General features: G+C 36.9%; 1 protein-coding gene and 1 long non-coding RNA gene across 2 annotated transcripts in view; both read left to right on the top strand.

The window, feature by feature from the left end:
- The window catches only part of DOK6 (docking protein 6), a 441245-nt gene that overhangs the window by 39988 nt on the left and 374983 nt on the right, over nt 1-26274 (top strand). The window lies entirely within an intron of this gene.
- On the top strand, nt 21060-22849 carry LOC108526352 (uncharacterized). Its single transcript, XR_001884501.1, has 2 exons — nt 21060-21273; nt 22708-22849. It is a non-coding gene; the product is annotated as an uncharacterized LOC108526352 (long non-coding RNA).

The raw sequence follows: 26274 nt of genomic DNA, 5'->3' as shown, positions 1-26274 counted from the left end.
AATGTTTTGCAATTTAAAACATTAGAAGACTAGAGAAGATAAATTTAATGCAATAAACTTTGTACATAACATCTGTTGTTACTCAACTTAGTATGAATTACTTATTTTGAAGTATATTTTTTTTAAACAAAACTTTTTTTTTTTTTTTTTTTTTTTTTTTGAGAGGGAGCCTCGGATCTGAGCTCACTGCAAGCTCCGCCTTCCGGGTTTACGCCATTCTCCTGCCTCAGCCTCCGGAGTAGCTGGGACTACAGGCGCCCGCCACCTCGCCCGGCTAGTTTTTTTGTATTTTAGTAGAGATGGGGTTCCACCGTGTTAGCCAGGATGGTCTCGATCTCCTGACCTCGTGATCCACCCGTCTCGGCCTCCCAAAGTGCTGGGATTACAGGCTTGAGCCACCGCGCCCGGCCGTAAACAAGAACTTTCAAATCTATACTGGACCTACCTCTAGTGATTCATTCAAACATGAGTGGCATAAATCACTTACAAGATATTTCCGAATTAGATAATTATATTCTTTGAGCCCACCAGAACATGCACTGGATAATATAGCCATAAATGTAGCTGAAAATGTATTCTTCTTTTTTATAATAGAAATGTCAACAGCCAGGGGATGCACAGAATAACTGTTCATTCAACAGCTGTTGTATTGTGAAAAGCACAATAGGTGTTTCATGATAAAAAGAGATGGCCCAGTGGTACAGGTAGAACACCAGTGTGCATAGTGTTACACAGAATGTGATGAATGCCTCAAGGAGGAAACAAGGCATTTTGGATATTGAGAGAAAAGAAAAAATCGTTCAGGCTGGAAGGAAGGCAGAATTCAGAAAAATACGTTAAGAAAGGAGATAACATTTAAGCTGGGGATTAAAATATGGTTCCCCCAGAACATGCAGAGCTAGAGGTAAGAGAACAAGGTAGTCAGAGGATTTGGATAATTCTAAATTGTGTACCAATCCTGCATAATTCATCAGTCTGTCTTTTACCTTGTGTGTTTTTTTAAATTCACCATTAATGTTGTTTTTGACTTGCTTAATTCTCCCTTCTAAAAAATAGGGTCAGTTTGCTCAGTATTTGAAAGCTTATTTTATGTTCTTTTTATTTTTAAAGATCTTCAAAGACTCTTAATATGCTTTGTGTATTAGTCCATCTCACACTGCTATAAGGACAAACCCAAGACTGAGTAATTTATAAAGGAAAGAGATTTAATTGTCTCACAATTCAGCATGGCTGGGGAGGCCTCAGGAAACTTACAATCATGGTAGAAGGGGAAGCAAACACATCCTTCTTCACATAGCAGCAGGAATGAGAAGTGCAGAGCAAAGGGGGAAAAGCCCCTTATAAAACCATCAGACATTGTGAGAACTCACTCACTGTCAGGAGAACAGCATAGGGGAACTGCCCCTGTGATCTAATCACCTCCCACGAGGCCCCTCCCCCAACAAGTGGGGATTACAATTTGGATTACAATTCAAGATGAGATTTGGATGGGGACACAGAGCCAAACCATATTATTTTGTAAATCATTTTCAACAATAGACATGGAATTTCTGCTTGCTACTTTATACATATTGCTTATTGTCTTAGACTGTACTTAAACATGTTGCTTATTGTCTTGAAGACACTTCATTACACATCTTTCATTGTATATCTGTGTGAATATTTTGTTAGTGTTTCTCCACCTTACTGGGAGGTCTGTAAGATTAGGGATCATTTATTTCTCACTGCATACTAACAGCACAAAGCAGACCCTTAGCAGATGCTCAATACATGCTTGTTTAATTTATGTACAAATAATGGAGGGAAACAAACGTTGCTTCACACTCATTTTATCTAAAATAATGAAGATCACTCATTTTTTTTTATTTGGTATACCAAAGATACAAATACGCCTATTTACCTTACAACAAATGCGTCAGTAGACTCAGAGCTTGAATTAATTTCTTTCAGAGTAAAAAGTTACATTTACATAGGATCTATAGATTTCTGAACATGATGTTCCAGATTGTTAATTTGAAAATAGCTCTGTATGAGTAGAAAGATTTTAGTGTTTGAATATGACATTTGACTACATGATGAATGCATAGCTCCTCTCTCAGCAAAAAACTAGAGGCAGATTCAAGAGACCTTGTGAGAACACCAGAGCACAGTGGTCACGTGTGTGGAGCGAGACCATCTCAGGTTGAAACCCAGCTCCAGCATTTCTGGCAATGTGACCTCAGCAAATTTGTCTTCTCTTTGTTCTGCAGTTTTCTGTTCTGCAAAGTGCTACTAGGTGATGATTCAGTGAGTTAAATCATGTAAATAACTTACATGGGAAAACTTGAACCCATATGTTTTTCTTGTAGCCTACAAGAGAGTAGCAAACTGCCATCTTTGTTCCATTTGTTTCCAAATTCTGTTTTCTAATATGATTGTGCTTAAGACAGTCTAAACTCCTTAGCGTGACTTGAAGACCATTCTCTTGAATGGTTTTACTTGAAGTAAGACTTCAAGTCTCTTACTTGTATCTCCAGCATTTTCTTGTGTTACTTTCTATCCCTTGTACTAAATGCTCTATCCACAAGGAATTACATGCCCTTGACTCTGTTTTGTTTGAATGAGTTGCTGATAGTGGTATTTAGATATACACCCATAGTATTGCTGCTCCTGAATTTTGTTAGGATAGATCCTCAGATACTACCTCCTGTAGTAATCATAGTTCTCAGGTTCAGAGTGGAGGTCAAGTCTATGTGCTCCCTTAACCTGCTGTGTACACTCTATGCTTGTGCTTACCACATTCTATAAACATAAATGTATGGAAACACACATAATCGTAAATATACACAACACACATATACATACATTAATACATATACAGATATATGCATGTATATACGTGTACATGATATATAATTTGTCTCTACTTGTAAAGCAATCAGGGAAGGTTATAAGACAAGATATTAAAGTATATAAGTTTTAAGATGGCTTTAAATGACTTCAAGGAAATGGCTGAGCTTATGGAGGATCAAGTACAGTAGGCAGTTTAGAATGTTTAAAGCCCTTTGATGTGTTGGAGAGTATGGCACTCATCATTGCAGCCTAGGCTCGTTCACTTGCAATGTTGCTTAAGAAACTATTGTAGCATTATCTCATGATGGCTGAATATTTGAAGAGAACTAAAGAAAAGTTGTGGATGTATAACTCCAGGAACTCATTGCCTTAGTAACTGCACAAAAAGGGCACCATATGGAGTTGATTCAATTTGTGGTTGTTCTCCAAGAATGCATTTCCCAACCACCGAATCCCACACATGAGCTATGACTGTTTTGTAAATGTTCCTCTGAGGTTTACTTGGATGAAAACTTCAGTGGGAAGAATTTGCCGTCTTTATTGCTGTCTCCTCAGTGCCAAATACCATATTGGTTTTTATTTTTATGTTTAATTTATATAAGTTATTATTGAGGCAAAGTTAAGATAATATGAAATCAACCTTTTTTTTTTTTTTTGAGACAGAATCTCACTCTGTCACCCAGGCTGGAGTACAATGGTGCGATCTCAGCTCACTGCAACCTCCACCTCCTGGGTTCAAGAAATGCTCCTGCCTCAGCCTCCCAAGTAGCTCTTGAAATTGAGAACTTTGAGTCCTCCAAGTTTGCTCTAATTTATTTTTTACTATTATGGCTACTTACAATTCCATATGAATTTTGGATCAGGTTTTCCCTTTTTTTTTTTTTTTTTTTTTTTAACAGAAATTACATTCATTCTGTAGATCACTTGTGGCAGTGGGGTGTTGCTATCTAAACACTATGAAGTCTTTGAGTTGATGAACATATAATGCCTTTCTATTTATTTCTGCCTGCTTTAATTTATTTTGGCAATTTTTTTTAGTTTCAGTATACGAGTCTTGCATATTGTTGGTTAAATGTATTGCTAAGTATGTTCTTTTTGATTTGTTATTTTCTTATTTCATTTTCATATTATTAATTACTACTGCATGGAAATGCAATGATTTTTTATGTGTTGATCTTGTATTCTGCCACTTTGATAAATTTACTTTTTAGCTTCATAGATTTGTGTGTATGTGTGTGTGGCGGGGGGGGGAGGGTTTAAAGAATACCTATGTATATTATTAGGTTTACCTCTAGATATAAATAATTTTACTTCGTTCCAGTTTGAATACCATTGATTTATTTTTCTTGACAAGAACTACTACTAGTACAACATTGAATAGTCGTGGCTAAAGTGTTTATCCTTATCTTGTTCCTGGTCTTAGAGGGAAGGTTTTCTACTCTTTCAGTGTTTTGTATAATGCTGGTTATGAACTTTTCACAAGTGCCTTTTATTAGGTTGAGGAAATTCCCTTCTCTTCCTAGATTATTAAGTGTTCTTATCATGAAACGGTTTGTTTGGGATTTTGTCAGATGCTATTTCTTTTTGGCATTAGTCGAGGTCATCATATATATTTTTTTCCTTCAGTCTATTGTGGCATGTTACTTTAGTTGACTTTCGTATATTGAACCACTCTTTCATTTCTAAAATAAATCTCACTTGGTTATTGTATATATATTTTTAAATATGCTGCTAGATTCAGCTTAGTAGTATTTTTTGGAGAATATCGAAAATCTGTTTTCTTGGCTAGGCATAGTGGCTCATATCTATAAACCCAGTGCTTTGGGAGGCTGATATGGGAGGATCACTTGAGCCCAGTAGTCCAAGGTTACAGTGAGCTATGATTGCGTCACTGCACTCTAGCCTTGGTGACACAGCGAAGTCATGTCTCTTACAAAATGTTTGCGGTAATATCTTTTATATTCCTTATTTATATAAGATCTGTAGTAATGTTTCTACTTTCATTCCAGATTTTAGTAATTTGAGTCCTCTCTTTTTTTTCGTGGTCAGTCTATCTGAAAGTTTGTTGATATTATTTATATTTATTTCAAAGAGCCAATTTTAGCTTTTGTTGATTCTCTGTTCTTTATTTCATTCATCTCCACTGTAATCTTCATACGTTTCTTTCTTCTATATTCCTTCAGTGCTCAGCCAGGCCATTTACAGCCCTGCCTTAGCTTTCACCTCCTATTTTCATGGAGTCAGAAGGTGAGCCAGTGATGAAAGCTGAGGTTATTTTCTGCTTTTATCAGAGTATGTGTATAGCCCTGAGCATGTAATTAGTCTTCTTGATATTCTGGTATAAACAGATCTTTTAAAAGTTGGCATATGTCTTTTCCTAACCTCTTCTTCCCTGGAGTTTTGCTGTATTACCTGTTATATTCCTTATCTCAGGCTTTAAATACTTTTGACAAATGTTATCCCAGCCCTGAGAATGTGTTGGTTCAGACAAATTAACTGTAGCCCTCATGCTAGTCATTCAGGGAGCTTTGAAAGACAGGTCAAAACACAGCCACAATTCTTTGGTAATAGCAATTGTATTGCTGTCTTTGGCACTAGCAACCTGAACAAGGAGTGTGGTCTGCTGCTGTCTTCATCGCCATCACTCATCTGGAAAGTGGGAGATGGTAGGCAGACAACTTAAAATGTCACAGTGATTTCTTACACTGATGCAGCAAATTTTATCTTCATTAAACTTTCACCAGATTGTTTTAAGTGTTTAACTAGATTTAAGAATTCTAAAAAAGTTGACTCTGAGATTTTTTGCTGGTGTTGTAGTTGCTTTTGTGCAATGAGGGTTGGGCTGGCATTTCTTACTCTGCCATTTGGGTGATGCCATCCCAAATGGATTTTATTTTATTTTATTTTACTTTTATTTTGAGACAGAGTTTCACTCTTGTTGCCCAGGCTGGAGTCCAATGGCACGTTCTCAGCTCACTGCAACCTCTGCCTCCCGGGTTCAAGTGATTTTCCTGCCTCAGCCTTCTGAATAGCTGAGATTACAGCCATGCACCACCACGCCTGGCTAATGTTTTTGTATTTTTAGTAGAGATGGGGTTTCACCATGTTGGTCAGGCTGGTCTCAAATTCCTAACCTCAGGTGATCCACTCGCCTCGGCCTCCCAAAGTGCTGGGATTACAGGTGTGAACCACCGTGCTCAGCCCCAAATAGATTTTTAATAGTTGATTATTCCATGCTTGGTCCTTCATGAGAGATTATTAATTTTTGGAGCATTGAATAATAAGAAATATTGTTATATTTCTAAATAAATGTTAGGTGCAATAAAAGCGACATATTTAATATGCATTCTACAAATACTGAGTGCCATTTATATATTTGAAAATATGGCAATTTTCAATTTCAAATGTGGCAATATATTTATTTCAATTGCCACATTTTTCAAAAGTAGAATATATCAAAATGCATGTTATGTAGAGATTCACCAAATAATGTGTCATCCCAATCTGGATACTTTGAAAGTACAAAGAAGAGCTGACAAGACAGGAAGCTAGGATTAAGGTATAACCAGGACTGTATTAGACTAATTTGTATATATGATCATTCTAGAGATCTTTCGCTCTCTTTAGTAATTGATAATCTTGAGTTCTGGTCTAGTTAGTTGTGGTCTTTAATTACTAGTTTATGTTATTCCTGTATATTTACACAAAGAGTTTATTGCTAAAAAGTTGGGTGCAAGATAAGTCTACTTTTGATGTAATACATATATGAACAGTAGTCTCCATTATCACTTAAGAATAATCAAGTTTATGGCAGATACAACATGAGAAACTTTTGCTACAGTGTTGTAGAAATGTGATCTAATATGTAGAATTGAGGAATTCAGAGCTTTTCTTTTCTTAATTATGAACTTTGACATAAATCTATAAACAAGACCAAAGAAAGAAAATAGCTCGATAATAAGTTTATATCTTGATAACATACATTATCAAAATACCTTAGCACTTGAAGTAAGCAATTTTCACTAACTACTAATTTAATATCAAAGGCTTTATTGGTCTTAGAAAATATATAACCATGTATGAAAATAGCTGTGGAACATTTTCAACTTTGTTTAGAATTCGTCTTTAGGTACTTTTGCTGAATAGCTATAGCAAAAACAAAACAAAACAAAACAAAACCAAGCTGAAAGTCATTAATGTGTAAAAGCACAGAACATGATGAAAGAAAGAATAGTAACTAGTAGGTATGCTTCTAGCAGTAATGGCAGTGCCACACAGGATTGCAGAAATGACAGGCATTCTTGCAAGGTCAAAAGCCACTTGACCTACTTTATTTCTTAAGTCTGAAGAAAGCTTTTGATACACTAAGGATCTGTAAGTTTATTTTGCATGTGTGTGTTTGTTTTTAACACATAAAGTGAACACTGACTCAACTATTTTTAACAGAAATATATGTGAATAATTCTGTAAAATACCTCATTTTTTTTTTGTTTCTCTGTCTTTCACTCCTTCTCTGATATTACATGTGGCGTATGCATTAGAATTGTGTGGAGTTACAATGGTATGTTTGGAGATATTTTATCAATGTATCAGTTTGTTTTTACATAGGGATGGGAAGTAAGATACACAGAGGCTTAGGATTTTAACTAATGGCAGATGAGAAGAATGTAACATTTTAGGGGTAAATGCCACAGTGTGAAATGTAAAATATTGGCAGTCCTTCTCCTTCAGTAAAATTACCTACAGCTGTATTGGCAAATAACTTGTCGTTTATATTCAAAAAGCTAAATGATGGGCAATTTGGACTCATTTACCTTTTTAAAATCCATGCAAATAATGGCAACATTAATCTTATTTCCCCCCCAAAAATATAAACTTGTTTGAAATGCCAGTTCTCTAAAGAGACTTGCACTGACTATAGTGTATCCAAATTAAAAATAATTTAAAAGAGGAATTAAAGACTTCAAATTTGTTTGAAATGTAGGTGATACGAGATTACAAATCTGTTTCTGCCATATAAAAATAAACATTTAGTATTCACCCGTTGTAGTCAAGAACCATATCTACTACCTCAAAACACCCCTCTTTTTTCATGATATCAAAACATTGTTTTTATTCCAGCAATTATGTCAAAAATGAAGCCTTTTTTTTCCTAAATTTCAACTTTTATTTTCTATACAAGGGGTACCTATGCAGGATTGTTACATGAGTATATTGCATCCCAGTAGTACCTATCCAATAGGTAATTTTTCAACCCATGCCTCACTCCCTTTCCCCTCTAGTAGTCTGCAGTGTCTATTGTTTCCATATTTATGTTCATATGTGGTCAATGTTTAGCTCCTACTTACAAGTGAGAACATGTGGTATTTGGCTTCCTGTGCCTCCATTAATTCTCTTAGGATAATGGCCTCCAGTTGCATCCGTGTTGCTGCAAAGGACATGATTTCATTCTTTTTTATGGCTATGCAGTATTCCATGGTGTATATGTATCATATTTTCTGTATCCACCTTGCTGCTGATGGATACCTACATTGAGTCCATGTCTTTGCTATCATGAATAGTGCTGCTGTGAACATATGATAATATGTGTCTTTATGGTAGAATGATTTATATTCTCTTGGGTATATACCATGAATGGGATTGCTGGGTCAAATGGTAGCTCCATTTTAAGTTCTTTGAGAAATCTCCAAACTGCTCTCCACACTGGCTGAACTCATTTTCTTTAAGTGTATAAGTGTTCCCTTTCAATGGGAAAGAAAATCTTGCCAGCATCCATTGTTTTTTGACTTCTTAGTAATAGCCATTCTGACTGGTGTGAAATGGTATCTCACTGTGTTTTTGATTTGCATTTCTCTGATGATTAGTGATGATGAGCATTTTTCATGTTTGTTGGGCACTTGTATGTATTCTTTTGAGAAGTGTCTGTTCATGTCCTTTGCCCATTTTTAATGAGGTTATTTGTTTTTTGCTTGTTGATTTGTTTAAGTTCTTTACAGATTCTGGATATTAGACCTTTGTTGGATGCATAGTATGTGAATAATGTTCTCCCATTCTGTAGGTTGTCTATTTACTATGTTGATAGTTTCTTTGACTGTGTAAAGTCCTTTAGTTTAATTAGGTCCTACTTGTCAATTTTTGGTTTTCTTGCAATTGCTTTTGGGGACTTAGCCAAAAATTCTTTGCCAAGACCAACATTAAGAAGGTTATTTGCTAGGTTTTCTTCTAGGATTTTTAGACATTGAGATGTTACATTTAAATCTCTAACTTATCTTGAGTTAATTTTTGTATATTGTGAAAGATAAGTTTCTAGTTTCTTTCTTCTGCATATGGCTAGCCAGTTATTCCAGCACAATTAATTGAATAGAGAGTCCTTTCTCCATTGCTTGTTTTTGTTGGTCATGCTGTAGGTGTGCAGCTTTATTTCTGAGTTTTCTATTATGTTCCATTGGTCTATGTGTCTGTTTTTGTCCCAGTAGTATGCTGTTTTGGTTACTGTAGTCCTATAGTATAGCTTGAAGTCAGGTGATGTGATGCCTCAGGTCTGGTTCTTTTTTACTTAGGATTGCTTTGCCCGTTTGGGCTCTCTGTTCATTCCTTATGCATTTGAGAATAGTTTATTTCTAATAGGAATGTCATTGGTGGTTTGATAGGAATAGCATTGAATCTGTCAATTTATTTGGATACTGTGGCCATTTTAATGATATTGTTTATTTCAGTCCATGAGCATGGAATCTTTCTCAATTCGTTTGTGTCATCTCAGATTTATTTGAGCAGCATTTGGTAGTTCTCCAGCAGCACATCAAAAAGTTAATTCACATGCCAGGTGCAGTGGCTCACGCCTGTAATCCCAGCACTTTGGGAGGTCAGGGTGGATGGATCGCCTGAGGTCAGGAGTTTGAGACCAGCCTGGCCAACATGGTGAAAGCTGTCTCTACTAAAAGTACAAAAATTTGCTGGGTGGTGGCTTGTGCCTGTAATCCCAGCTACTTGGGAGGCTGAGGCAGAAGAATGGCCTGAACCTGTGAGGCAGAAGTTGCAGCAAGCCAAGATCATGCCATTGCACTCCAGCCTGGGCGACAAGAGCAAACCTCCATGAAAACAAAACAAAAACGTAATTCACCACAATCAAATAGGCTTTATTCCTGGGATGCAAGGTTGGTTCAACATATGCAAATCAACAAATGTGATTCACCACATAAAAGAATTAAAAGCAAAACATACATCATCTCAACACACACAGAAAAAGCTTTTGATAAAATCCAGCATCCTTTCATGATAATAGTCCTTAACAGACTAGGCATCAAATGAACGTATCTCAAAATAATAACAGTCTTGTATGACAAACCCAAAGCCGATGTCATACTGAATGGGTAAAAGCTAGAAGCGTTCCCTTCAAGGATACAAAGTAAGGATGCCCACTGTCACCACTCCTATGCAACATAGTGCTGGAAGTCCTAGCCAGAGCAGTCAGGCAAGGGAAAGGAATCCAAGGAATCCAAGTATGAAATGAAGTCAAACTATTTCTCTTCACTATCAATATCTACACTTAGAAAACCCTAAAGATTCTGTCAAAATGCTACTAGATCTGATAAACAATTTTAGCAAGGTTTCAGGATACAAAATCAATGTCCAAAAATCAGTAGCATTTCTATACACCAATAATGCCCAGAGTGAGAATCAAATGAAGAACACAATCCCATTTACAGTAGCCAAAAAGAAAGTGAAAGACCTGCTGGGAGCTATGGCTCATGCCTGTAATCCCAGCACTTTGGGCGGCCAGTGGGGGTAATCACCTGAGGTCAGGAGTTCAAGACCAGCTTGGCTAACATGCTGAAACCCAGTCTTTACTAAAAATACAAAAAAAATTAGCCGAGTGTGGTGGCAGGTGCCTGTAATACCAGCTACTTGGGAGGCTGAGGCAGGAGAATTGCTTGAACCTGGGAGGTGGAGGTTGCAGTGAGCTGAGATCACACCACTGTGCTCCTGCCTGGGTGACAGAGTGAGACTCCCCGCCACAACTCTCCCCCCCAAAAAAAAGGGAGGGAGGGAGGAAGGAAGGAAGGGAGAAATACCTAGAAATACCTAACCAAGGAGGTTAGAAATCTCAAAAAAATATTTTGTGTGTGTGTGGGTGAAGGTGCCATATAATGTATTATATTCCAAACTCAATAAATTACACTTTAGTAACCCCTAAAATTAGCCTTTTATACTTTCTAGGACTCATGCATGTGTTAATACTATATGTTCGTTTCTCATTTAAAATCTATTCTCCAAGTTTTTCTGGCCCTATGTGTTGGTCCTCATGTTGTGGAGTTGATACCATCAATAATAATTATCGACCAATCTTTGTCAAGTATTTAAAATGTGTCAATGTTCTTAGCATTTCAATTTTAAAATAACTCAATGTTCGCCTCTTATTAGAGTTGAGGAACATCACATTTTAAAACAAAAGCAAATCCCAATCAGTAATATTTCCAGGACTTGTGCTCAGAACGATGAAACTCACTGCCATGGTCACTGTTGTAGGAAGTACTGCCTTCTGTTTCTGTACTTATAGTCACCATCACTAAGCTTTTGTCACTGTACTCAGAACTTTACTATTTTTAGCACAAGAAATAATATTTCATAATTCTCATTTAGGGAAAAACTCAAAAGACATGTGAAAGCAATATATCGGTTACTTTTGGTGTTTGGCTTGAATATACAGAGTTTATAAAAAAATGTACATTTCAGATGATATTTGCTAAATAACGCAACCCAATTTTGGTGTTATATGTGTGGGTAAAAATTGCTGGAGAAACTACCTTCTTATGTTATTTGTGTTTAAATATTATTTTTCTTATTTCTTTAATAGCATTTAGGAACTCTTTTACAAAATTTAATTCATAAACAATGTATCTCATTAGTTCTTTTAATACTTAAATTGTTCCAAATGTAGCCAATGAAAGCTCATTTAAGCTGACCTCTGGGCCCTTTTGCCATTTCCTTGTCAGTGTTTAAGCACTTCCGTACCTTCTGGCACAATATATAAAGGATATAAGGGAGAGGAGAAAATTCCTCATTACTAAGGAATGACAAGTGAAAATGCAAAATGATTGATATAAATAGAAAGACATATTTTTCACAATTACTAAAGCAGTCATTGAACCACTCAAACATCATCAATCATTGGGTGAAAAACAGAAAATAGGATATTCACAACTTAAGTAATAAAACCTACCACCAGTGATAGGTCAGATGTAATTATGCAATAACAAGGAGATATTTATGTTAATACATCAATCATATCAATAAAATATTATACATATATTGATGTATGTTAATATCAGTAAGTTTTATGCAGCTGTAGCTAAATAATATCAGTCAGTTTATGCTTTATATAAAACTGTTAGATGTACTCAAACAATGTATTTATACATGAATTTATTGTTTCCATATCTATATAACATCCCAAAACAGTAATTAAATATTAAGTCATGCAAACCTTTCACGAACACTGAAGAAATTGTAACAAATTGTTGATATCTGGGGAACTCATTGGTATGATAAATTTATATAATCACTTTTGTGTTTTATTATTTTGCAACAAAACCACTGAATCTACTACTTTTCAACTCATAAAGATCTGTTAAAATAGTGGCTTCTTGCCTTATAATTGTATTGCCCTCTTTTCATTTTTCATAATCATCATTTAAAAGCCTACCTTCGCCTTTCCTGCAGTCTCATCTTAACTTAAATCATGCCCACTTTTTAACTGTCAAAGCAGCAACACTTTCTGCTTCATACTTGGTCTTTTTAACCTGTCTTGTTTCTGTGTGTGTGTGTGCGTGCACATGCAAAATAATATAGTATCATGTTTGAGGAAAGCACAGAAAAGCCTTAAACTGAGTTACATTTTCCAAAGTGCCTTTCCCAGAGCCTTGCTCTTAGGAAGTTCTGAACATTTTGTGGAATGACACTGACATCTTTGTCATTATTATTAATTATTTTTAATAGTAGTAGTGGTATTGTAAAGCAAGCACATTCTTTTTTGGTTCTGATGAACATATATACTTCAGAAACACACACACATTGTCTCTTTCTCAGAAACACACTCACAAACTTATAAATGTATTTTATCAGAAGCACTTGCAATCTTATGTGGAACTCAGAAATGCTTCCCAGAATTACTTTTAGGTTTTATGAGTTTATTTTTGCTTATTTTCAAGCCTCTTCTATTTCCTGTAGTTTCTGACCTACCATATTCCTCATCACTCAAAGCAAATAATGTCACCCCCACTCCACCATGGGCACAGCTGGCAGGGGCTCCTCAGTTCCTGATAAGTGCCTGGCAGTCTTACTGGCATCTATTAAATAAATTCCCCTTTATTCATCTCATCTGATTACAGTGGAGCACATATCCCTATTTGGTCTCAATTTGTCCCAGCTTTTCTCTGAATCATATCCCCTCTTGGAGGCCCTATTTAATCTATTAATGTTATGCTTTCCTCTAATCTTTATATTATTTATCTCACCTCACTTTTATTCCAGCTGTTATAAACATCTTTTCAAAACTCTCTTTAAACCTAAAATTAAAACATTTTGATCTCATATCCCCCTCCACTCATAGTCCTATTGTTGTTTGCTAAGCCAATTTTTGAAATGACTTCATATGTCCCTGTGTATGTATACATGTGTCTTAAGAATTTGAAATAGAAATGGCAGTGCAGTTCTTCATCATCTTCTTTGATCCTCTCTATCTTGTGGATTAAGTCATCTTGTAAAACTCCAATTTGTCTTCTCTCTTAAAACTTCCCATGCAGCTCAAAAGCCTCAATCCTTGTTGTGGCCTGTAGGATCTTTGTAGGTGCTTATGCCTGTTCTTCCTTTTGTCCATATTACTTTCCCTTGCATTTTCAAAAGGAAGACAAATTCCCTTGCAATTTCTCATCCTCTTGTCTGGTTAGTTGCTAATAATTTTTCAAGTAGATAGGATATCTCTTTTTGGATATCTTCCTTGAAATTCCAAAGTGTGTTACATTTCCCCTATGTGCTCTCATGCCAGTGATTAGATCATATAATAACTGTCTATTTATTTGTCTGTATTTCCCTCTATCATAAGGTTTATGAAATCAAGCGTCCTGTGTATTTTTTTTTAACCACATGCTTTCAAAATCTTATAGGAGCCCTGTCAGATGGAAGCTATTCACTAACCATTGATTAAATGAAATCTTAGCTATTGGCCTTCTTGCATAGGCTATTAAGTATAGTATATTTCTATGTCTGTGTGTGTGTGTGTGTGTCCTCAAACTATTCCTTGTGCTATGAAGGTTAAGAATATTGACAAAAGTATCCTCAGACATCAGCTTTTCATGAATATTTTGATTGCATTATTGCTTCTTTCAATTTTGGTATTAAAAATTCTAAATGTCATGGGTATTTAAAGGCATATTTATTCAGCACATTGTTGTAAATGATAGAAAGCCCCTGTCCTGTTTGTGCTAGATTTTGGTCTTTATTTTATTAAAAGCTTCAGTGAATTGCTTTGGCTTTAAAAAATGTTTTTATACAGAATTCATGTAGGGTATTAACTGATTAATCCTTCTGCTAGAAGATTATGAAACTCTCAAATCTGAACAGAATTCAACAAATCCAGATTAATAGCATTTAAGCATTGGAAAGGTGGTTTCTCTTGGGAGCTTGGGCAATTATTTTCAACTCTGTACCCAAGTAACTCAAGCCATTAAGAAATGTCCTGCCTTTTAAATTCTTTCAGCCCAAAGAGATGACTGACAACTTTGCCTGCTTTTCATTACCCTTCATCGGATCAGCCTGTATTAACAGACTAAAAGGAAATTGGAATTTAGTCTATGGCTAAGCATTTTGAAACATATTTAGTAACTGTCTTAGTCCATTTGGATGGCTGTAACAAAGTAACATCAATTGGGTTGCTTATGAACAACAGAAACGTGTTTCTCATGGTGCTGGAGGCTGGGATGTCCAAGACTGGTGTCTAGTGAGGGCCTGCTTCCCGGTTCATAGATGGCACCTTGGCTGTTTCCTCGCCGTGGTGGAAGGGATGAGGGGTCTCTCTCAGGCCTCTCCTATAAGGGCAGCAAGCCTAATCATGAAGGCTCTGCCCTCTTTACCTAATAAACTCCCCAGGGCCTCTCCTCCCCACAGCATCACCGTGGGGATTAGGATTTCCACACATCAATCTTGGGAGAACACCAAAATTCTACCATAGCGGTTTCTCCCTCTCCCTTCAGAGGGAGCCCTTGGGAGTGCTCTTCATCAGCCCTTGGCATTTGGAGATGAACAGCAACATCTGCTATACTGCTGTTTATTGTTGGCTTCTCCTGACCCCTCTTCCATATCCTCTCCCCTTGGGGATGTTTTCTTTTATGTAAAACACTAGTTTTGCCATTAAACTAACTGAAACATTAAGCTAACTCATTTCTGAGTAAGACACTCGAGAGAGAACTCCACAGATCACTTCCAGTTCTATCTGCTACAAGACTGTTTCATTGACTTTTGTCGTGTGTGTGTGTGCGCGCGCATGTGTATCTGCGTGTAAATATGTGTGCATCTGTGGGTGTCTGTGTGTGTGTGTCTATGTGTGTCTGTATGTACATGCATATGTATGTAAATGCATGTTTGTGTGTGTGTCTCAGTGTGCATGTGTGTGTCTGTGTCTGTGCAAATGTGTGTGCATGTATGTGCATGTGTGCGTGTTAATCTCAATTGCGTCCTCTTATTTAGAGTTTATGGCACATTTCTGTCTTGTCAGGCTACTGCTTAGCATTCCGTTGACACCAAATGAAGTTAAACTGTAATTACTGCTACTTTTATTTGAAAATGATATTTACTATTGACTTCTGTCAATATTTTGTGACTTAAATTGCTCCCTCCTGTGTTTCCAGCATTCTGAACTCTGGACCTGACAGTGTAAAGATCTGGACCATGTAAAGATTTGGCAATTTTTAAAGTGCACAGTTTATCCTGGGCTTTAAACATAATTGTAGCACACTTAATGAGTATAATGACCTAACAGCATGAGTGTTGTTTTCATAAACATGTCTGCATAATGATAGACTCACTTCTAAAAAGAAATCATCTAATCAATGTGAATTCCAGTTATTTGTCACATATCCTGATGTGGGACTGACATCCTGATGTGGGATTTTCTAGAAACATTTCTTGGCAAAAGCTTGTCTTGGGAGATTGTAAACAATGGAATGGGTATGTTTGTTTTGCTGTTGAAATTTCAGTTATTAGGGTCCACTTTCCTCGTCTCTAGGCAGAGCCCTCTTCCCAATGTTCTTTGCATCTTCAGCTTCAGATTTACTGAAAATTTGGTGACAGTAGTTTGATATTTAATTGGACTTTATATTAGATTATGAGCACAGGAAGTTAATGCACAATGACATTCTTATTTCACCATCTTCAGTCTAGGACAGAGATGTTCAGTGAAGATTTTTGCCCTGCGAAATTAATGAGGGAAAATAATCTATAAAATATTGTGTTGACATCATCTATAAAGTTCTGTAGCTAAAACACTGTGGATATTTTGTATTTGTCAATAAAATGTTTGCAATTTGCACTAATTGTGAAGAAAGCCAGTCCTAATTATGAACAATGTAAACTACAGAATGTATTTAAAGATCTAGAATATTATTACATAATATTAATCAGGGCACTTCAAATTAGTCTAGGAAACTATTGACAGTTGAAATGCTTGGAGGATCTGTTTCCAAGAAAAACAATAAAGACAAAACCTCTATTTTAAAATTTCAGATCACACTTTTCAAAGTAAACGCTCCTTAAATGTAATCCAGATTAACTTTTATTTAAAATTATTTCTCTCTCCTTGTAGCATCTTTACATATTGTAATTGGTTATTGAATACTAATAAACAAAAGAAGTTAGACCTTTGTTCATTCAATTTAGTTCCATGTTCTTCACATCTAAAATATTTTGAACCCAATAATGGGGGGAAAGATTGTACATACATACACAACTGGAAGTCAGTTCACTAATTTTCTTGTATGGCATGTTTGATTTCTATCCATAATTGAAGGAGCTTTAGTTTTCTTAGAATATAAAATAATGGAAATCAGATACGGATAAATTTGTATTTTCATTTACATAAGAATATATTGAATTCTTTTTGTATTTATGTGATAGAACTATATAAAATAAAATTTCTAATAAAATTATTCTATTGTCTTAAAATTTTTAAGGTATAGTTGATACCTTAAAATTTATAGTTGATAAATAAAAATTATATATATGGTGTATGACATGATGCTTTATACATTGTGAAATAGTTAAATCAAGCTGACTTAACTATCACCTGACATACTGATCATTTTTTGTTGTGAGAACATCTAAGATCCACACTGTTAGCATTTTGTAAGTATACATTATTATTAACTATAGTTACCATGCTGTACAGTAGATTTTGTGAACCTGTTCATCCTGTCTAGCTGAAATTTTGAACCCTTTGACAAACATTATTCTATTCCTGCACCCCTCCCTCCAGCCCTTGGCCACCACCATCCTACGTTAAGCATTTATGAGTTTGATTTTTGTAGGTTCCACATATGAGTGAGATCATGCAGGATTTGTCCCTCTGTGCCTGCCTTACTTCACTTAGCATAGTATTTTCCACATTCGTTCATGATGTCACAAATGTCAGGATTTCCTTCCTTTTTTAAGTATCAATAATATTCCACTGTACATCTACACTTCATTTTCATTATCCATTCTTTCATCGATGAGCACAAAGATTGATTTTATATCTTGGCTACTGTCAATATGCTGCAGTGCACATGGGAGTGCAGAGTTCTCCCCAAGATAGTGTTTTTATTTCCTCTGAACATATATCTAGAATTGGGATTGCTGGATCTTATGGCAGTTCTAGTTTTAATTTTTTGAGGAGCATTCAAACTGTTCAATTTAAACTTGCTATAACATTTTATATATTTTTTGTCTTTGAAAAATTTTTCAAAAACGAAAGAAAGCTGCATGAGATCATAAGGGAGAATCTCCAACTTATTCAGTGATCAGTTAGCGATGTGTGTGATATAATCTGAAAAATCTCAAAGACTCAAGGGGAAAAAAAAAAGAAGGAAAAGTGAGAGGGAGGGAAGGAGGGAGGGAGGAAAGGAAGGAAGGAAAGAAGGCGCCTTCTTCTGTGTCTGCAATGAAATATTCTTTCCTGGTGAATAATCTAAGTTACTTTTATATTGATACTGGGAGAAATAGTAACTTTCTTTCATTTTTTTTTCACTTTTTTTTTTTCTTAAATAGGAAGGAGGAAAGACAGTGAAGGCATTCAGCACCTAGGAAGTAATAAATAAGTAGCAATGTCAAAGAGATCTGAATGACTCATTTTAACCTTAGTAAAATTTTTGGTAAGGATCAATTCTGTCTGCATAATATGATACAGGCAAAATATTAGCCACTGCCTTATTTAATAATGTTTTGAAGTAAAGAGGAAGATAAGATTAAGAAATGACTGAATGAGTTATGAAAACACACCATATGCTATTATAGCTGCCTAAAGGGGTCATGTGGCAAACACAGTAATTCCTGGAGTTTCTGACAATTCATATAAAAGATCATAGACCATTTTTAAATGATAAAGATGAATGGAATAAAAAACAAGTGCTTACTGTAACACATATAAAAAATTTGACAGTGAACAAAATAAGAATTTATTTTGAATCAGGAATTTGAGGTGATTCATTTTGAATTATTTTGAATCAGGAATATAGTCCTATACTATAGGAAGTATAATATATGAAAATATGAGTGACTTTGTTTATCTGATTCATTTCATAGTTATCCAAGGAAATACAACTTGCTTTCCTCATTTATATTTGACTAATTTATATTTGGCTTATAATGTTGCAAAAAATAATAATTTAGCATGTTTTCTATAAAATGACCTAGATATTATCAAATCACGGTTTCTCATCTCTTGTGTAATGAAAAAATAGGTGCTTTTTAGGAAACCTATCCTTTTGTGTGCCACCAGATAGTCACTTACTGTTACCATAATTACCTGAGGAGTTTGTGTAAATATGCAGTTTCCCGTATCATTTATTACTATGAACTATGCATTAGCTGTTAGTCTTGCTATTTACAATTATTATTGTTGTGACATCTGTATTAGAAGTGACAACACAGTTTCCAAAGGGACTTGAAGGGGTTATGATAGCTCCTGAATTGTATTGTAAATAGCATGGAGAGACAGCTTGCAGTTTTGAAAAGCACTATGCCATGCAATAGGCAATTATTTAATTTTGAAGTTATGTTATTATATTTTCAAATGAAATGTGAATTACACTGTTTCTTCCTGTGTTTCTCATTATTAATTCATCATTTATCCTCCTTAGGTGATTATCATGGTTCATGTGTCATTCTTTGGCTTATATAATATACATAGCTGACATTATATATGGTGACAATTTGATATTTCTCATTATAATGGAATTATTTTCTTTGTATACTGTAAAGGAGCGTCCTGTATTTCGGGAAACAAATAATGAATTCTTATTTAACAAATAGAAACATGTCACTGAGCAGATTTTGCCATTAAATTCTGCCACACTTAGAATTTGAAACACTTGGAAGTAGCCCAGTTACCTTAATTTGATCATTACATGTTATATGCTTGTATCAAAATGTCATATGTGCCCCATAAATATGTGTAACTATTATGTACCCATATAAATTAAAAATAAAATTCAGTTTAGCTCAACACAATGAGACACACTATAAATTCAACTGCCTGCTATACACCAGGTCCTCTGTGAGGTAATTGGCAGGGTCTGTATCCTTGAGGAGTGTATGGCTTGGTATATAGATTTCCCACATAGTCTGTCAGTTTATCTGTGCTCTATTTTCTGAGATATGAGAAGCAGGGATGTGGCTGGATAGAGAAATAGAAGTTGAAAGATCTTAAAAATATTTCATATCTCATATGATATACAATCTTATATGATATACAATCTCATAAGATATATACAATTTTAGGTTGCAAACTTAGATTAGGTATGTAGTAGTCATAGATTTGAAAAATTTATTGCGGCTGCATGGAAGATGGACTAGAGCAGAAAGAATTTAGAATATAAAGACAAACTTGAATACTACCAGAGAGATACAGCTCTGGATAAAAATGGAGATTTTTAAAAATAAAAGCGATGGAGGAAATTGTGACACACTTCAGAGTAAGCTGCACCCTGATTTTATGACTGCTTGGATATTTGGGACAAAGGAGGTGTGCGAGGAATTACATTTTGAAAATGATATCCTCTCTATCTGATATGCTAGGTCAGGGGAGAGGATGAAGATGGTGCTACTGAAGGAACCACGGGTTTGCTTAGGAAGTGAATGACTTTGATATTGCTGATAGTGACTTCAGAGTAACATAAAGAGGAAGAATGACATGGAATGGCAACCAGCAACTGTGGGGTAAGCGCCCAAGGAGTCAGAACTAGAAATACAGATTTTTAAATATTTAGTGTGTGCTGAGTACTGATAATTTCTTAAAATAAGGAGATTTTACCTTATTTTATTTATTACTAGTAATTATTAGATTTATACAAGTTTAAATGCTTTTTATTCTCACCCTTCACTTCAGTAATAAACTATATCAAATGCATATCATTTTAACTGTGTGTGTTTGCGCTGCAGGATAGGGAAAGGTAATTTAAAAATTCATGGAGATGATAATTATGTTTTGTGTGTGTGTGTGTGTGTGTGGGTTTTTATTTGAAAACTTGTATAATCTTTAACCTTCCCCGGGGGTGATCGGCAGCCGCCACCAAAGTGGCGCCGCAGACAGCCCAGGGGAGACTGACGACATCCACTTGCTCATCATCCGCCGGAAGTCACAAACATCATGGGTCCCTGCGTGCTCATCTGGGGCCTGGTGCTGCTCGCCTACTTCCTGCCGGCACAGGCTGCCTTTGCCAGAGTCTGGGCGCTGCTGCCCCCGTGATCCCCTGCTGTGGGGAGGCCGTGAACTTCGTGGCCGAAAATACAAAAGGGCAGGACACTAGAGGCCAGGAGGTTGGATAGGAGCCAGAGGCGGGTGGAGCGCGGCAAAGGCGCCGCCATTGTATCCGGTGCCACTGGCTACTGCAGCTGCGCCTTTAAGGACTGTTTGTGCGGACCCTTCCCCAGGAAGGCATCCGCGTCTGGGCCGCTCGCTCGGGTGCTCTTCAGCGTGGGCTCCAACCTTATCTCATCAGGGCCTACTTGAACCAAGTGCCCGATCTTCCTTACCCGCTGGGTATCCAGCCTTAGCGCACACCAACTACAACTTCAACTTTCCACCCATCTCCACGGGGAAATTAATTTTGAAAAAACAGGCTACTGCCACCTCAGCATTATGATCTTTTCCCTCTGCTGACCAATCTGTATTTTGTGAACTTCACAAGAGGAATGGTGTGTACCCATTCCTTGGCATGTGCCAGTCTGGCCCCAGTCCAGGGGTCAGCAGGCGGGAAAACGGTTTAAGCAGGCTCTGAGGTGCTAGTCTTCCAGAAAGCAACGACTTCCCTTCGTTCACCCTTGCTGACCTCCCGGCTTTTCTCAGGCCCAGCCCCACGTAACTCTGGAAGCTAGGAGCTTCTGAGCTATCTTTGTTCATCTCATAGCCAAACAAGAGACCCCTTTGCAGGACTTGGATATAGGGATGCTGGAGCCAGGAAACTCTCTCCTTTTCTGGCCTGGCCCTGCTGGAGTGGGTGAGAACCAAACACCTTCAGTGCCAGTGGCCCTCAGGCCCACCTGTTTAGAGCTGAGGATGCCCTGGCCCTCCCTCTGTCATTTATTCTAGGACTTGTTGGTCCAGCACTGCCCATCTCACCCCCATGAGACTCACTCATTGTGGATCCCACCCCACCCTGCCCCTTTCTTCCCCACCCTGGAAACTCCCTCTGCTTAGTATCCAAGACTGTGAGAAAAGGCAATAACATGGGGCCTGAATGGTGTGTGTGGGTGGGGAGGAGGGGGAAATATATATATAGCCGTCTTCAGAAGGTTGTGTGGAAAAGATGCTGGTAAACGAGCAGAGAACAAAGCATAAGAAATTGTCATTAATTAAACGTGGTTGTTGACTTTGAGTTAGGTGCTGGGGATAAAGCAGTCAGGTCCTGTTAAAGTTTTCGTTTTAGAGGAGGGGGCTCAGAGTAAATACTTAACAGTAAACAAAAAATAGATGAAGATAAATGCTGTAGAAGGATTTTTTGAAGTGTGGTGCAGCCGGGCGCGGTGACTTGTGCCTGTAATCCCAGCACTTTGGGAGGCCGAGGCGGGTGGATCACCTGAGGTCGGGAGTTCGAGACCAGCCTGACCAATATAGAGAAACCCCGACTTTACTACAAATACAAAATTAGCCGGGTGTGGTGGCGCATGCCTGTAATTCCAGCTACTCGGGAGGCTGAGGTGGGAGAATCGCTTGAACCTGGGAGGCAGAGGTTGCAGTGAGCTGAGATCGTGCCATTGCACTCCAGCCTGGGCAACAAAAGCACAACTCCATCTCAAAAAAAAAAAAAAGTGTGATTTTGGAGATGAAGGGCGACTCTTGTCTGAGGAGGCCGCCTGCTGGCTCCAGGCGATGAGCCACCAGTGGATCAGATAAGTGATTTCGGAGGTTAGGGAGACATTTGGTGCACTTGAGGAACAAAAATGAAGTGAATATGGTGGGTAGAATTGAATAACATGTTTGGAAAAGTCAGTGGGAGACTTGACTGACTAGGGCTTTGTAAGCCGTGGCACGCTGCTTGGATTTTATCTGCAGTTCTCTGAGAAGACACTGGACAGTATTAAGCAGGGATTTGACCGTCTCTGATTTATGAGTTTTCTTTTTTTCTTTAGAGAACAATCTGGCTGCTGTGTTACAAGTGGGTGGGGGGTGGGGGTTGCAGGGAGAAGAGAGAAGAGGATCAGGGAGACCATTTAAGATGCTCTGGTGATATTACAGCTGAAAGAGATGTCTAATCAATAAATATCGAATGAGCGAGTGAGTGAATTGCCATTTGCTTCAGGAAAACTGTCGCTTGCTCTATTCAAATAGAGACTTGTTCTTGGCTGAGCCTGAAATATAGAGAAACTTCCAAATCACCTGATACAGTTTGCCTCTACTCTCAGTGATGAATTCTGTTTTGCTATCTTTTTTATTTCAAGTTTCAAGCAATCTGGTTTCTTATCCCCTAGCACAGTTACTTACTTTACAGTATTGTTTATGGAGTAATTATAAGTAGTAGTATTACTATTCTAGTTTACATTTATCTCCTCAGCAGGGACTGTGATCATGCATTATCTCATATGATTTTCCCAAACAACCCTTTAGTTAGGTAATATAAATATTTCCATTTTACTTATGAGAAAACTGAGACATAATCTCACCTAGGAAATAGTCCCTCCAATTCTTATTTAGGAAAAGCCAGAAAACTACTTAAAATACCTGTTTCACTTGAGGTTAAAGAGATATAATAAAAACAGGTGGGCCTACCAACGTATTTCAGGCCAGATTCTGAGTGTGAGCGCTGGGCCAGGTAAGGTTACTGCGCACACAATGAGGTTCCCTTCTTCCTCGCACTGTACCACTCTCCCGAGTGTCTTTATAAGGAGAATTTCCCCAGGAACCTGCAGACCTTAAAAGAAAAGGTGGCACATCATATTGTTGGTTTAGGGTCTCAGATTTCTGTGCTAAGTCGACTACCTGGGCTCTCCTAGATTGCACGTGCCTTGGAGTTGTTATCTGTTCATTGTTGCAATAGTTAGAAGGTGGCTTCCTCCTCCTCCCAGGTCTCTGGGCCGCTCATCCCTAGTGCTCGCTGACACCCACAAGAAAGGAAGTTCTCCAACTATTTCTAGAATCTTTTTCTTTGCCTTTCTTCCCAATCCCTCATCAGGAGAATTGAAAACACACACACATATACGCAAGCACGCACAGACATGCATACATACTTAATAAACATATATACATACACATAGACACACACACACGCGCGTGCGTAGGATCTCATTATTTCTTTAAAGAAACATTTATTCTTCTTTTCATTTGTCCTTAGTCACAAAGTCTGGTCTAGAGGCAGACAAGTTATTCAATTCAAAAACTTCTTTATAAGAAACAAAGAATTTCAAACATAGGTCATTCATATCATGTTGTTGTATGTTCTGATTTTATCCGTGGTGAAAAATCTCATACTATTTGAAACCTCTTCAAGGACAGTTGCTGGCATTCGCTTCCCTTGTTTCATAGCAGTGCTAATATGTAAGTTAGAGAGAAAAACATATTTTATGTTTAGCTCATACGGTAAAATAAAAATGTTACAAGTATCAACTTGGTTGGGAAAAAAATGAATATTTTTTATTTTATGAAACTAATATAACCCTGCCTTCCAAAGATGAGAGAGAAGTTGATACTTGCTGTTTCATTATAAATAGGCTTGCCAAGTAAAATATAGGAATACTGTTAAATTTGAATTTCAGGTAAACAATGAATAATTTTGAAAATATTGAAAATACAAATAAAATTTATTTGTACTTTTATTTATTAAATATGGCAACCCTGATTTTAGACAATTTTAAGTGAAAATTTAAATATTAAAAGATGTTAAAAGGCCCCATCAATTTATAAAATCACAATGGTGACATCATGTTCCCTTGTATTCCCCCACTAGTTAGAGTGGTCCCTGTTAACTCAGACTCACCTGATTTCTTGCAGCCATTGAAGATCCCTACATATCAGCTGTATTTTCTATCTGGAGTCTGTCTTGCACCCAGCACTGTCAGTCTATGCCCTGGGGACAACTAGACCCTCACCATAGTGGCTTGCTGGCAGACCAGTCCCATGTCCTTGCAAGGGCATATGCAGGGATTTTTGAATCCCTTCCATGTTACATTGTTGCTGAGGGAAAGAGACTCAAGACCACTATTTCATGTTCTTTCCCAACCAAATAATCTATGTAATGATTTTAAATGGCTTTGACCACATGTCTTGCTATGGAATCCACTGGAGGGAAACTGTCTCCTACGATTACAAATAGAAGCAGGATACGTTCCTTCTGTGCTGTCCCTCTTGCTTTTAGCTTCCTATCCACCCTATCTGGGTTTTTCTTTCACAGCCCTACTGGAAGTGCACACCTTTCCCCCATGCACACAGGCTTTTAAGACTCAGTGAAAATTCAAGAAAGTCAGCTTTCAGACACAGTCACACCTTTCTTTCCTTCTGTTGAAGCCAAAAATTATGGAAAGAAGCTTTATTAAAGTAGAATGTTTAGGAAATGAAAATACATTGCAAAATATTTTTAAATCCCTCATATGTTAACATAGATTTTATTCTATGTGTGTCCTTGGTTAAGGGGGGCTTCCTTCCTTCTTTCCTCCCTCTCCCCTTCTCTCACACTCTGCTTTTTGCTCTTTCTTCTTTCCTCTCCTTTCTTCTCCCTTTTTCTCCATCCCCCTTCCATTCTTCCTCTCTCTCTTTCATTTTCCTTTTTTGCTTTCCTTCTTGAAATCATGTGTGAACAATTATAAAAGCATCGTGCCCCCCTAAACATTGGAGAAGCAGAAGAGCTTTGAAAGATTGAATGACCCTGACGCTGAATTTTTCAGTTATAGGGCAACTCTTGCTTGCTTTGTTCTAATATCAATAAGAATTGTTCGTTTGAGACTCATCAGAAAATGTGCTTAGATCTTTAAAATAAAAATTTTATCTATAAGCAATTTGCATTTGACTTTTGATACGGTTTGTACATGGCTTAATGTATTCCAAAGGACCATTCACTGGAAAATGTGTTGAAACTTCTTATAATGCCATTTTTCGATTTTGAACCAACTTATATACCACTCCCTGGGGAACCGCCAGTGCCTGCTTTGGCAAGAAAATCTGTGGCCATAGGAAAACTAAAATAGTTCAAAAGTTTTCCCAATGCAAAATTTCACAGTCAGTATATTCAGAGCTAGAATAATTCTTGTCAAAACAAAAATCAATTCAGGTTTGTAATTCTTGTTAACAAATGGAAATAGCCCCTTTAGAAGACCTACAGCCTGTGATTTTAATTATCTATAGCAAAAACTTGCAGTAAATTAAACAATGTCACAGAACGTAATGTTTTAACAATAATATATCCATTGTAGATACTTAAAATTATTCATTTTAAAATTTATGTTTTGTATCACAAAAAATATAAAACCTGAACCAATTATTTCACTTCCGAGTTCCAGAAGGGTACATTTTGCATTGACTTTAACATATCAAGAACAAAACTCACTAAATCACTCCTGAAGGGATGATGTAGCTAATAAATACCAGTTACGTATTTTAGGAATTTAATTAACTGTAGCACAACAGAATAAGCATTTGTATAACATATTCCACCATAGTGGAAAAAAGAAAATGTGGTTCAGTAGAGAAGAATATTGGAATCTTACTTT

This window comes from Rhinopithecus bieti, unplaced genomic scaffold (assembly GCF_001698545.2).
Source record: "Rhinopithecus bieti isolate Rb0 unplaced genomic scaffold, ASM169854v2 scaffold_2272, whole genome shotgun sequence".
NCBI lineage: Eukaryota > Metazoa > Chordata > Mammalia > Primates > Cercopithecidae > Rhinopithecus > Rhinopithecus bieti.
The sequence above is the reverse complement of the archived record's forward strand: the minus strand, read 5'-3'. Positions and strand labels throughout refer to the sequence as shown.